This window comes from Haliotis asinina, chromosome 14, assembly GCF_037392515.1.
Source record: "Haliotis asinina isolate JCU_RB_2024 chromosome 14, JCU_Hal_asi_v2, whole genome shotgun sequence".
Lineage (NCBI taxonomy): Eukaryota > Metazoa > Mollusca > Gastropoda > Lepetellida > Haliotidae > Haliotis > Haliotis asinina.
In genome coordinates, this window is record NC_090293.1 from 28,857,370 (window position 1) to 28,869,191 (window position 11,822).

The window sequence follows — 11,822 nt, forward strand, 5'->3', positions numbered from 1 at the left end:
ATTCACAGTATCTGGTCAAGCTGTGATAGTCTTAAAAGGGTCACTACGCTAAGGTCAGTGATCAGTCCGTGCCCGATTCTAATCTTGCAAATAACATTAAATGTACGCCCAGTTATTAGCTTACATAAGGGCAGTGAGGTAGCCTAGTGCTTAACGCGTTCTCTTATCACGCTGGAGACCCGGGTTCGATTCCCTACACATACTCATTCACTACAGCCTACATAGACACTATTGTCGGGACCTAGATAGCACTAATGTCAATTAACACAGACAATACAAAGATTACACATTAAGTTACTCATCTTGATATATGGCGGCGGTTTGTAAAATAATCGAATCTGGACCAGACAATCCAGTGATCAACAACATGAGCATCCATCTGCGCAACTGGGAACCGATAACATGTGTCAACCAAGTCAGCGAGCCTGACCACCCGATCCCGTTAGTCGTCTCTTACGACAAGCATAGTCGTCTTTCATGGCAAGCATAGTCGCTTCTTATGGCAAGCATGGGTTGCTGATGACCTATTCTATCCAGGATCCAACCTTGAGAAACAGTTAATAGAACATCATTATGGTTTTGGACAAGCTGGGGTCCCAGTTATCCAAGCCTTCTTAAATGGAGAAAACCCCATGCATGTGCTCCGTTGCATGTGATATTTTGACATATACGCTCAGATATCTCAAGGAATTATAACATAATCCATCAATGATTGGCTATCATAACTGTTTCCGTTGTTTGTCCAGATACTGGACAGACCCTGCTGTAGTGGTCAGAGGGTCTTGACCGGGGAGGGGAAGGTCGTTGTCTTGATGACCGGTCGAGTCATTCCAACAGAAGTGGAAAGGTGGTATTTGTACTCAACCTGGCTGACAATTAACATTAAGGTTATAAAAGGACTGATCGACAAAGTCACTAAAACCCTCGTCAGTTCTGATACCAACTGATTTGAAGTAGAATTATCGATCTTAATTCATCTCAGTCCACGGATAGGACAAATGATGAGCGTTGACTCTACTATATCATTTTCAAAGATGACTAAAAAACCGTAGAAATATCAGGTACAGTTCTTCCAAGGGATAAAAAACGTGTTAATATATATGTATTGTGCTTCTTTGCCAGACAGTGAGATATTCTCCCGCAGGGTGGAACGTCAACTAGTTTGATTATAAATGTACTAGGTTACATACATGTGGCACTGAGCTCAGCTGGTAGTCACATGTACAACTAACCGCTACTGATTTGGACATATACATGGGTAAACTGGTTAAATGCCTGTTGTCAGGGATGTAGGATGTTCGACTGGGAAACATGGAAACATCGACCCGTATGCAATTTGAGTGAGTGAATCTAGTTCTACACAGCTTACAGTAATATTCCAGCAATATCATGGCTGGGGGCCCACAAATGGGCTTCACATACTGGGGAATTGAACCCGTGTCTTTGGCGTGACGCTTTAACCTCTAGGCTACCCCGCCGTCGCGGAAGGCAGTTTGGACTGTATGAATCAAATAAAATATATGGCCGGGTTCGTTTCACAACTGACGGAGCAATATGACCATATATATGCTGGCAGAGCAATATAGACTGTACACATCACTTGACTGGAACAGCAATATGATCTGTTAGAATTAAACAATTCGCAGAGAAACATGGACATAGAGATTCAGTCACGTACAGAGCAATGGGAATAGCGAGTCTGTGAAATTTACCATGTATTCACTAAAAAATTTGGACCTTTAGAATTCCTGGGAAATATTATTTGTCACCGCCATTAAGGCACGGTGGTGGTGGTTGCCGCTGACACCAAAACACTAGGATCTTTAAGAAGGTCACGTCACACCGCGAGACCTTAGTACTTCCGTTGACATACAACGTTCATGTACACTGTGTACACTGGTTGTACACTTTGTCCGGTCTAGTAAAGTGATACTTGGTGTTCGTACAATTTGGAACCAGAACTGATTTTTAATATAAGTTTGTCACCGGAAATCTGGTACCGGTAATAGGTTGGGCCGGCCTCGAATAACGCAAGATGGCGCGCGCAAAGGGGGTCGGGAACCAGCTTGGTCCCGGTAGTAGTGCCTCTGGACTTACAGGCAGTAAAAGCATAAAATTCACCTGGTGTAAAAATGCAAGTTCTTATTCAAGAAGCCTCGCGTGACTTACAAGGACATTAAGCACTAACTCCCACTGATGTAAAATGCATGTTCTTATTTAAGAAAAAAAACCCATGATGTAATTAATTCATGTTCAGTATAATATACAAAAGGACAAACCATACCATAGGAACCACGATAAAATACCACTTAATTAATTACCCGTGGAATATGTATACGCTATGTCTGAACATTTAGCATGTAAAAACATATGCAGCGTTGATATATAGAGACACGTGTCAGCATCTGGCCTAGAAAAATGTAACACGAAAATACATTTCACAGTTAAGGTGACAAATTGCTTCCATGGGAAGCATAAATATTCAACCAAAAAAGTAAGACATACTTTCCTCTCGTATCCGTGATGAATGTTAAAAGAGAAGTTTACATTTATGGTTAGGAATCGTGATTCTTGGTTCAGTACTACTAGGGCTAGGACAAGTTGGATAGCGGCATAAATCACTGTAGCCTTGCTCCTTCGCTGGTGTTTGCTGTTCCACGCTGTTCAAGTCACAATATTTCCTGGATGTCCTTCTGGAGAGGCTACTGTATGTCCAGTCCTTATCTCAAGTGCAGCGTGTAAACGGTGCAGAGGGAAAATGTTCCATGTGATAAATTGCACTCTTAAATTGTTTTTCGCCAATGTTTTGAGTGAGAGAAGTAAGCAACATGGTTGTGGAACATCGTTTCCTGAACTAAATGAACGTGAAATCCTTGCAACCTTGTAGTGTTTTCGGATTTTTAGTGTTTATTAATAAGTGCTTTCCAGGAAGAAGATGTTTTTTCGGCGTTTGTTGTACTTTATTCATCTTAATACATACATGCACCGATAAACCAGTGAGGGAGTGACTACGTGAGAATTCTAACGAACGTGTCTTTCTTTAGTTATTTGTTTAGGCAGCAATAACATTACTCTCTTATATCAACAGTTTCAAGCTAATGACAGGGGATATGTTTGTTTTAGTTAGTATGTTTTTTTCCTACATATTATGTGCTATATATTGTCCACTAAGTACATCAAAATGTAATGCTAATCATCATTATCGAAAAATATTTTGAAATACATTCTTTTCAGGAGACACTTTCAAATTACAAAACAATAAGAGAAAAACAGTGCGCATATTCTTTTCGATAGGTTAAAACAATAACTTTAAAATGGTAATTTAGGTTAATCGGTTGCATAATTAGTCACACGAAAATGTAAAGCATTTTTTTCTCAGTTCATATATCATAGAATGAACTGATAATTGGATCTTGCTTAAGGTTCTATTCAAATGCAAAAGATATTCCATGCTATACTGTTTATCCCGTTTCCTCCAGAATGCCGTTGGAACAGTGTTAACGCTAAGACCAGCATTGAGTCCAGACAATGTTAAGGAATTATCATTTGCGGGCTGAGGTTGCTTCGTACAATAGTAGCCGTGAGAAATCGCGTAGCGATACAGTATAACCTGTAAACCGTACACTGACCGATCCCTCCGCATATAGTCCGCACAGGCAGGCACGTTTGAGGTGAGATGTTTTCGACATTAATAGATCTAGGTATACAGTTTGATAGCGAACAAAATTACCCTCACTATCATTTCTGTTCTAATGGTATCACAAGATGGTCAAGCGAACAAGCCTCAGCAGAGAGTCCAGGTCCAAACTGGATGCCTCCATATCGGCATTCGTAACTACACGAGTAGTTACGAATGTCCATACCGGCCGTGTTGAACTATGGGATTGAGGCGATCCGATTGGGAGCTGACACTGTGAAGAAGCGTCGATAAAATATTCATTGACGATACGCATTGAACGCCCTTTCTATGTATAATATTTCGCGCGGTGACAGATCTGTGCCGCAGGCTGTACAAGTCAGGAAGACTTAAACACATATACTGCAACATTGTAACAATAGCTAAAAAGCAGAAAAATACAGCCACATATTTTACGGCTCTATAACTATTATTTGTGCACGTACCTATATAAACTTTCTTTCAAAAGTGATTTAAACCGGTCTTGTAATTAATTGAAAAGTGACAATGTGTTTTTTAAAAAAATAATGTTGTGCTCTACAGTGTTTATGGGTCTATTCGGAATATGAAATGGCACATGTAGTGAAACTTTGTAGATATAACGCAGCTTTTAGACAAATCAGCAAAGAGCCTAATCACAACGCTTCCCCCATAAATGTATATATATATATATATATATATATATACATAAGTATATATCAGTAGTTCACAGCGACGTTGAATTGGTTTGGTTGTGATAGCATTATTTTTACAATAGAAGTCTATGGAAAACAATAGGCTGTGTATAACTTGCGGAGAGTAATATTTTGCGACAATGATTGAAATGCTATCACAACCAAACCGGTTCAACGTCGCTGTGAAGTACTGGTTCTGTCGGAAGTAAACGCGGCACAGACTCTAGGACATGCTGCGTCGATCTATCATACAGGTAGCTGGACGCGTGTTGTTCATTAAACTCAAAAGTGTCTCGCCCCTTGTTCGTCCTCTGAAACCCTGCCAAGAGATTGCGACTCACATCCACGAATCCTGACAAGGTGTCCAGACAACAAGTCCGCACAGTCGCCCCGGGAAGCCCCGCAAACCGTGTACTTCAAGTGTCTGTTAAAATATTGTCAACTGAGGAAGGAGATATTTAGATGTTTCCTGACAAAATGACAAGCGCGACATGGGGACGTCTCGGCCATTTTACACCTATTAGTATCATCCTTCAAATCTGATGCCTTTCCACAGTTATCACAGTAAAGTTGCTCATAATCATGATCATAATCATAATCCCACTTCCGGATAGTTTTTGTTACCATGGCACTGTTCCAAATTCCAACCAGTAACAGAACGTTTTGTTTCTAAGGATTCTAATATATACAAAAAAACAATGTAAGGTACGTGTTAATGCCTTATTATAAACTGTGGAACACCTAGCTTTGACGAGAAATATGTTTATCAGATGAACCTCAGAAGAGCTTAAAATGAATTTTGATGGGAAAATAGATGCTGTGCCTTTAAAACGTGAATATATATTTTGTATTGGAACAGAATAATGTGATGAAAGTCAGCCAACCAATGTCACGTGATATGGCAAAGATGATATCAGTTGTGTTAACATTTGCCCAAGGGCGCGAAATCTGGTCGATATACAACCAAGAGTTACCTCCCCTTGAGCAATATTCCCATTCGCCGCTAATCTGTTTGAGGTGAGGCAACTCGAGCACTCATGCAACAATATCTGTACGAATCATATTCTACTGATACCTATGTATATCTTATGAGATTAGGTTTTACAACGACATCATAACGGAAACAGTGACAACCTTCCACCAGGCCACACAGGTGTCTTCCATAACATTGCGTGACGCGTCAGAGGCCGCATGTCTGATCGTAGATCAGGGAGCGTGATGGTTGCGCAAGGACTGCTTTACAAATGTTTTGGGTGTCTGTCACATGATGAAGAGCCTTTGTTCGCCGATCAAGACCATTGTCATCGCACCAGTGTAAAAACAGATACATCATTGCTACCCTCAGGCGAATACGGCTACTAGCTAAACAGTAGCATACTTGTACGTTACTAGCCTCGAGGTGTGTGTTTATTTGTGTTCGTGCATGCGTGTGCGTATGTTTTAGAGATAAGTGAGTCACCATTAGTGAAATGTCTATACACTTTCAAACTAATTAATTGTTGCAAGAATAATTTTCAAATACTGAGTAGAGGTTCTTTTTTGATAGTTTGCCAACATAATTTTCTTTCCTCTTTCCGTTGATTAGTTATTGCAAGACACCTGATTAAGCTCCATGTATAAGCTCAACTTATAATCTATCCCACAGACAACCTTGTTAAACCTGATTGGTATATCTAATATATGTTGTTCAAATAGTTGCAGTTTTCTTAATAATTATCGGAAATTGAATGGAAATTAAGACAAAGTAGCTGAGATGATTTCCCAGCTGGTAAATAAGTATTGAAAACAATACGACCGAAACTAAATTTATGAAAATTATCTTTGCAAGAGTTTGTCAACCTGCAAGTCCATTGGAATTTCACTAATGATGTCTCAGTTACGACCAACTACTGTATGCTTGTCAGGTTGTTATAGACCACTGAACGACCATATCGCAACCAGTTGAACCGGCTGAACGTGGTTTAAATGCCATGGATATAGATGGTAATGTCAAGCACAAGCACAAGCACAAGCACAAGCACATAACGTCCGTGGACCTCAGACCGCCACCTTCAGACGCTTTAGCTCTCGACCTACTACTGATGGGAAACTATTGATATGAACAGGTAGGATTCGAACCTTCAATCAGAAATAAACAGCATTGGTAACACTGACCTGGGCCCACTTGCACAAAGCGATCTTAGCGCTACAATGATTGTAACTCCCATTCTCCAATACAAGATTGAGATAGTCGTAGAGCTAAGATCGCTTTGTGCAAGTGGGCACTGACTAGTGGTTAAAGTGTTCGCTCGTCACACCGAAACGCCGGGTTCGATTACCCACATGGGTACAATATGTGAAGCCCATTTGTGGTGTCCTCTGCCATGACATTGCTGGAATATTGCTTATAGCGGCGTAAACATATACTCATTCACATATACTCATTCATAATGTGGTAGGTAGTCCCTAACTGATACATGTGTTTTTACCAAGACTATGTTGCTGATAAAGGAAACAGATATCTGACTAAAAATGTTTCCCTGCAAGGTAATGACCGCGTGTACACAATGCATTCATTGCATATCCTATCGCTATCTCATTTGCAAGAACATGTCATCGATACACGACACTTCCCTTCAACGTGGAAACATGCATTTTAATATGTTACACATTTAAATCATTTGACACTTTTATGAAAGGCGTTCACACCATGCATTACAATGTAATATTTAAATCGTTTTTTAATTTAACATTGAATTCACATATGCTGATGTGTCGCTGATCCCTAATTTTATAAGATTTATGTTTCAACAATGAATTCCCAATGAAACTGACATAGGTTTGGAAGACAGCCGCAACAAAGAGAATAAAGTCTGTGTGGCGATGCATAGCCCTTGTAGCCATCAATCATTCTAACAAGCTGAGGACAGTTTTGACATTTGATTGACTGCTGTCAGAGTTTCATAAAAGATAACGAAATAGCCGAAATAGTAACCTTGAGACGCATGAAAACACGTTAATGAAAGTAGGGTATGGAAACAAACAACAATATGGGCCATACCCAGTGACATCATAATTTGACGCTACAGTAGAACTTGTTCTTCGGTGAGGTCAAATATATATACTCTACCTGCTAAAGGTGGCGGCATACACTTATTCGTTTACGACATTTTGGGGGATTCCTTGTGGACGGTTCACGTCCAGAGTTATAATACTTACAATGTTTATGAAGGAACCACGTGCATAGGCTTACCATTGTTACCTCGAAATTACTTGGTCGAAATTAATTTAAAATACACGTGGATGGCGTAAACTTTTTTGTCACTGAGTTTGTCACTATTCCAGTTTCTGCAATATTCCAGGAAAACAATATCAACTCCTTATTTTGTGAAAATCATTCGATGTTTGATAACAGGAGCATAGCAATCTTTAATCCGTCCGACATATGAACTGTTTGATCAAGGAGCCCATGTAGTCTATAATCAATGAAAGAAAGACATGCAGTCAATCATCAGTTGTTTGGTCAATGTTAAGCAGCAAAGAATTCATCCAAAGAAGAAAATATCTTTAATCAATCAAACACTTCATTTCTTTAATCCTTTTTTCACGATAATAATTTTTATTTGGAGAAGGTAAGAATCATTTATCTATTAAATATGTCCACTCTCAAATTAAATCAACCAATCAATCAGATTTATCACGAAACAAATTTAAACACTCAACCATATCATTTCTCCTTGGATGAATATTGCTGGAATAATGCTAAAAGTTCCGAAACACCCAACTCACTCACTCACTTTGGATGAAGATTAAAAAATGGAGGGCAAGCAATCATCCTTCAATCAAACATGATTTCTTAGCATCATGAAATTGCCATGAGGACAGAGCAAGGGTCAACGATGATCAATGTTTACAGTTTTTCAGCGTTTTGTGAAAGAGACAAATGCTCTGACATTTTCGCATGCAAAAACTTCAGAAATACTGATGACCGGAGTGCAATCTGTCAACGTCTCCTGTTTCTATTTGGACAGAAAGATTTGACGTGTATTCCTTAAGACCATCACTTAATATTGTCATCAGCCTACTCCAGGGTAAGATTCAGATACATCATAGGGCAGAATTTCATGTCGCGCCGCACTGGCTACCTCCTACTGAGTAATACAAGATCTCTTGCATAACTGATCTCTTGCATAACTGAGACACGGCAACTGGTAACAGGAACATAGCTTGGCGCGCCGCATACATTAAAATATATTCAACAAATCGCACATGACATGCACGTTAACATGTGACTTTTATATCGGATGGGAAGGAATAAGGAACAGTCAGTACTGACTTTAATAATTGTGTTGGGGCAGTGCTATCACGATTTAAACATGTTTTTTCTGCTATTATATGCCAGTCATTCCTTAGTTTGCAATCATACAAACTTTCATAGGTATGTATAATTTGTTGCCGTTGGTTATTATTCAGATATTCATTGAATTAATTTTAGCTGATAAATATTGACATGTTTAGTGGCGCAAATGCAGCCGGACAGACAACTGATTACTATTTTTTCAGCGAATGGCAATGATATGTTTTTAACCACAAGGCTAGCCAGCCGTACCCAGATCTAAAGAGAATCCTTTTTGGTATTTCTACATCTATTATATGCCGGCATTGATTTCAAAAGTGTATTAAAGGTCTAATTTTACTTTGACGGAAAAGCAGACACTTAATTCTATGTTCATATTCATGAACAATGTAGCTTTTTAAAACTCGGTTTGCGACTGACTTGAGGATGTGCCCAAATAGATTCCAGTGCTTCCTCTGCTAACTTCAGAAAGGCGCAAAACCCTCCCCATTTTATTTGGCACCCAGCTCTCTCATTTAATGCATTGCCCTCCTTATCAATACAGTAATTGATTGCTGGAGATCAGTGGTGACACCAAGTGTTCATGCACGAACAAGGTAAACATGTTCCTACAGGCAGCACACGCTAGTTACATGAACGTTACACTCCCTGATGTCAACACACATACTCATGTCACATGATCATGTCACATGATGGTGGGATATATTATCATTGTACATTGTACGATGTACATGTTGCTGTCCGGCGTAACGACGATATCAGATCAGATTTATCTTAATAGCCTCGAGCGATGTTACAATTTGCTTCGGTGGGAACTAAATGATATGCCATACTGTTTCAGTGAACACTCGGCATTATCATTGATTTCCATGATGCATTCATGTAATTTTCACCTGCATTGTCAGTGTTAATGTCCAGTGTCCAAGTGTAAGAAGGCGCCATATGTGCCTATACCGATCTGTTCCGACATTCGAAGTAGTTATTCAAAGGCGTTGACGTTGTTTGTTATCTACCTTAAGAATCAGAAAGTATTTATCATGTTCAAGGTTTCGGCATGTGGTGAGTGCCCGCTAAAACCTGGACAACAACTTACTGTGTTCGGTCCAAACAAGTCACGTAAGATTCCTCAAAGGGATTCAGGTCTAGGTTTATAATTATTCAAGACGTCCTGATCCAGTGGGCGACACATACACCTTACATCATTGTACGCGTGAATTACGTAAGTGACAGCTTTGATATAGACTTACTACAGTGGAAGTCCTTTAGTTTGCCTTTGATGCTCTTTTGTATGGTGTTTTTAAAGTGGTATTATTTTCAAAGCAAGGATACCCTACAAACATGTTTCATAACTTACATCACGTATTCTTGATTAAGGAGCAAGAATCAGCCCTGAAAAGTCGTATAAAGAATAAAAATTTTGTTATCCCTAAAACCCTGTCATGTAAACATATATCACATTGACTACTTCATTCCGTAAATATGTCCACCACGTGCAGAGTGAAACCTTGTTACTCAGGACACCCTGTGTGTCGGACCATTTTTCTGAACGTATGTCCACACTGTATGCAGTCGTACACAGACAACATAGACGGCAGTAAATAGTCCTGATTACCTGCTGAAACAGATGAAACTGTGAGCAAGGGGGCTGATACTGATGTACAAGTCACTGTGAGTTTCTGACAACACCGGGTATCTACGAGAAGGGAAGGCATGTCCAAATACACAGTTGGTATTAAAATTGTTGTCGTGCAGAAAGTCTTTGCCATACGACAGTCTAGTACAGACAATCCAGTGTTTCCATATGACTCTATACATATACGGAACTCTATTAACTATTTGCCAAGATACGATATAATTTCTGAGCTGCATAATCTGTAAGCACAACTCATTCATTCTGCAATCCAAGTATGCATATTAAAAAACCCCAACAACATCAAAATCTTTGGCCATAATTGGCACTACTCAGTAATTAGTGCAGCGTCCATTTTGATTAACACTGTGAAAATGCACTCACTTGAATTTGGCGTTACATCCATTCATTCTTATATCTCATCTAGCCGGGACCAAACACTCTTCAACAGCGAAACATTGTGAAAACAAAGGTTTCAGACCTACACCGCACTGCCAGACAAGCATTTCAGTAACGTTCATACGTTGAAAAGATGCAACGATTTAATCAACGTCACGTCAGACAAGGGGTTCGTGATTGCTTCTGTTAAAAGAAGAACGCTTGGACCGTAGGAGGAGTTATATCACAGTGTACAGTGTGACTCCTCCTCGCATACATCCTTTAAGCGTTCGTTATAAATAGCAGTGTTGTTACCTATTCCTAGCCAACCTAAAGAAACACGACCCAGCCAGCGCGACGTATCTGGAAAGGATGCTACAACGTCACTTTTGTCATGGCGGAATGGTCTGCATTTTACACACATGAGACATCTGCATGTAAGATGGAGACATGCATTTTGTAATTTTGTGCGGTGAAACTATTGATTTAAGTGTTTTTACAAAGGATGCACTTTTGCATTTTCTAAACCGTCTGTCTTCATTTCGTATTGATAACCGTCATCGCGTTGCTAGCAGTAACTGCACCAACAATGTGCTACTTCACATCAGTGAGTTATATTCTAGTCTTTAAAATGTCTTCCATACATCTATAACAGAGGATAAGTTCCTTTAAAGTATTTGGCGTACCTCAGATAATCGGTAATATCATTACAGTGCATAAAAGCCACCAAAATATTTCCAAAATGATGCGAAATCTTGTCAAAATCACGTGCAACGGCAAATCAGTTGTCTGAAGAATCTAAATAATGTATTTTTAACATTACCAGAGATTTCTCAAAAAAGGTATCTTACAATTAATAGCACCAAAGAGTAGTCGCCAAAAACGACGTTCCTGTTGCTTATGACTTTTATGAACCTGAATAATATATTCATGAGATTATGAAACACTGTGATTACAAACATCCCCGAGCTCTCCCATAAACAACATTCTTACGTTCTAAGCCCCGCGTCCTTCTACTCATATAGAAAATATCCCGGAAACTGTTGACAAATTCTTTAACGTATATATTGGGCAGACAGTGTTCTTTAATAGCACATTTCCTTTCCCCAGTGAGGCCGAGCGCTGCTT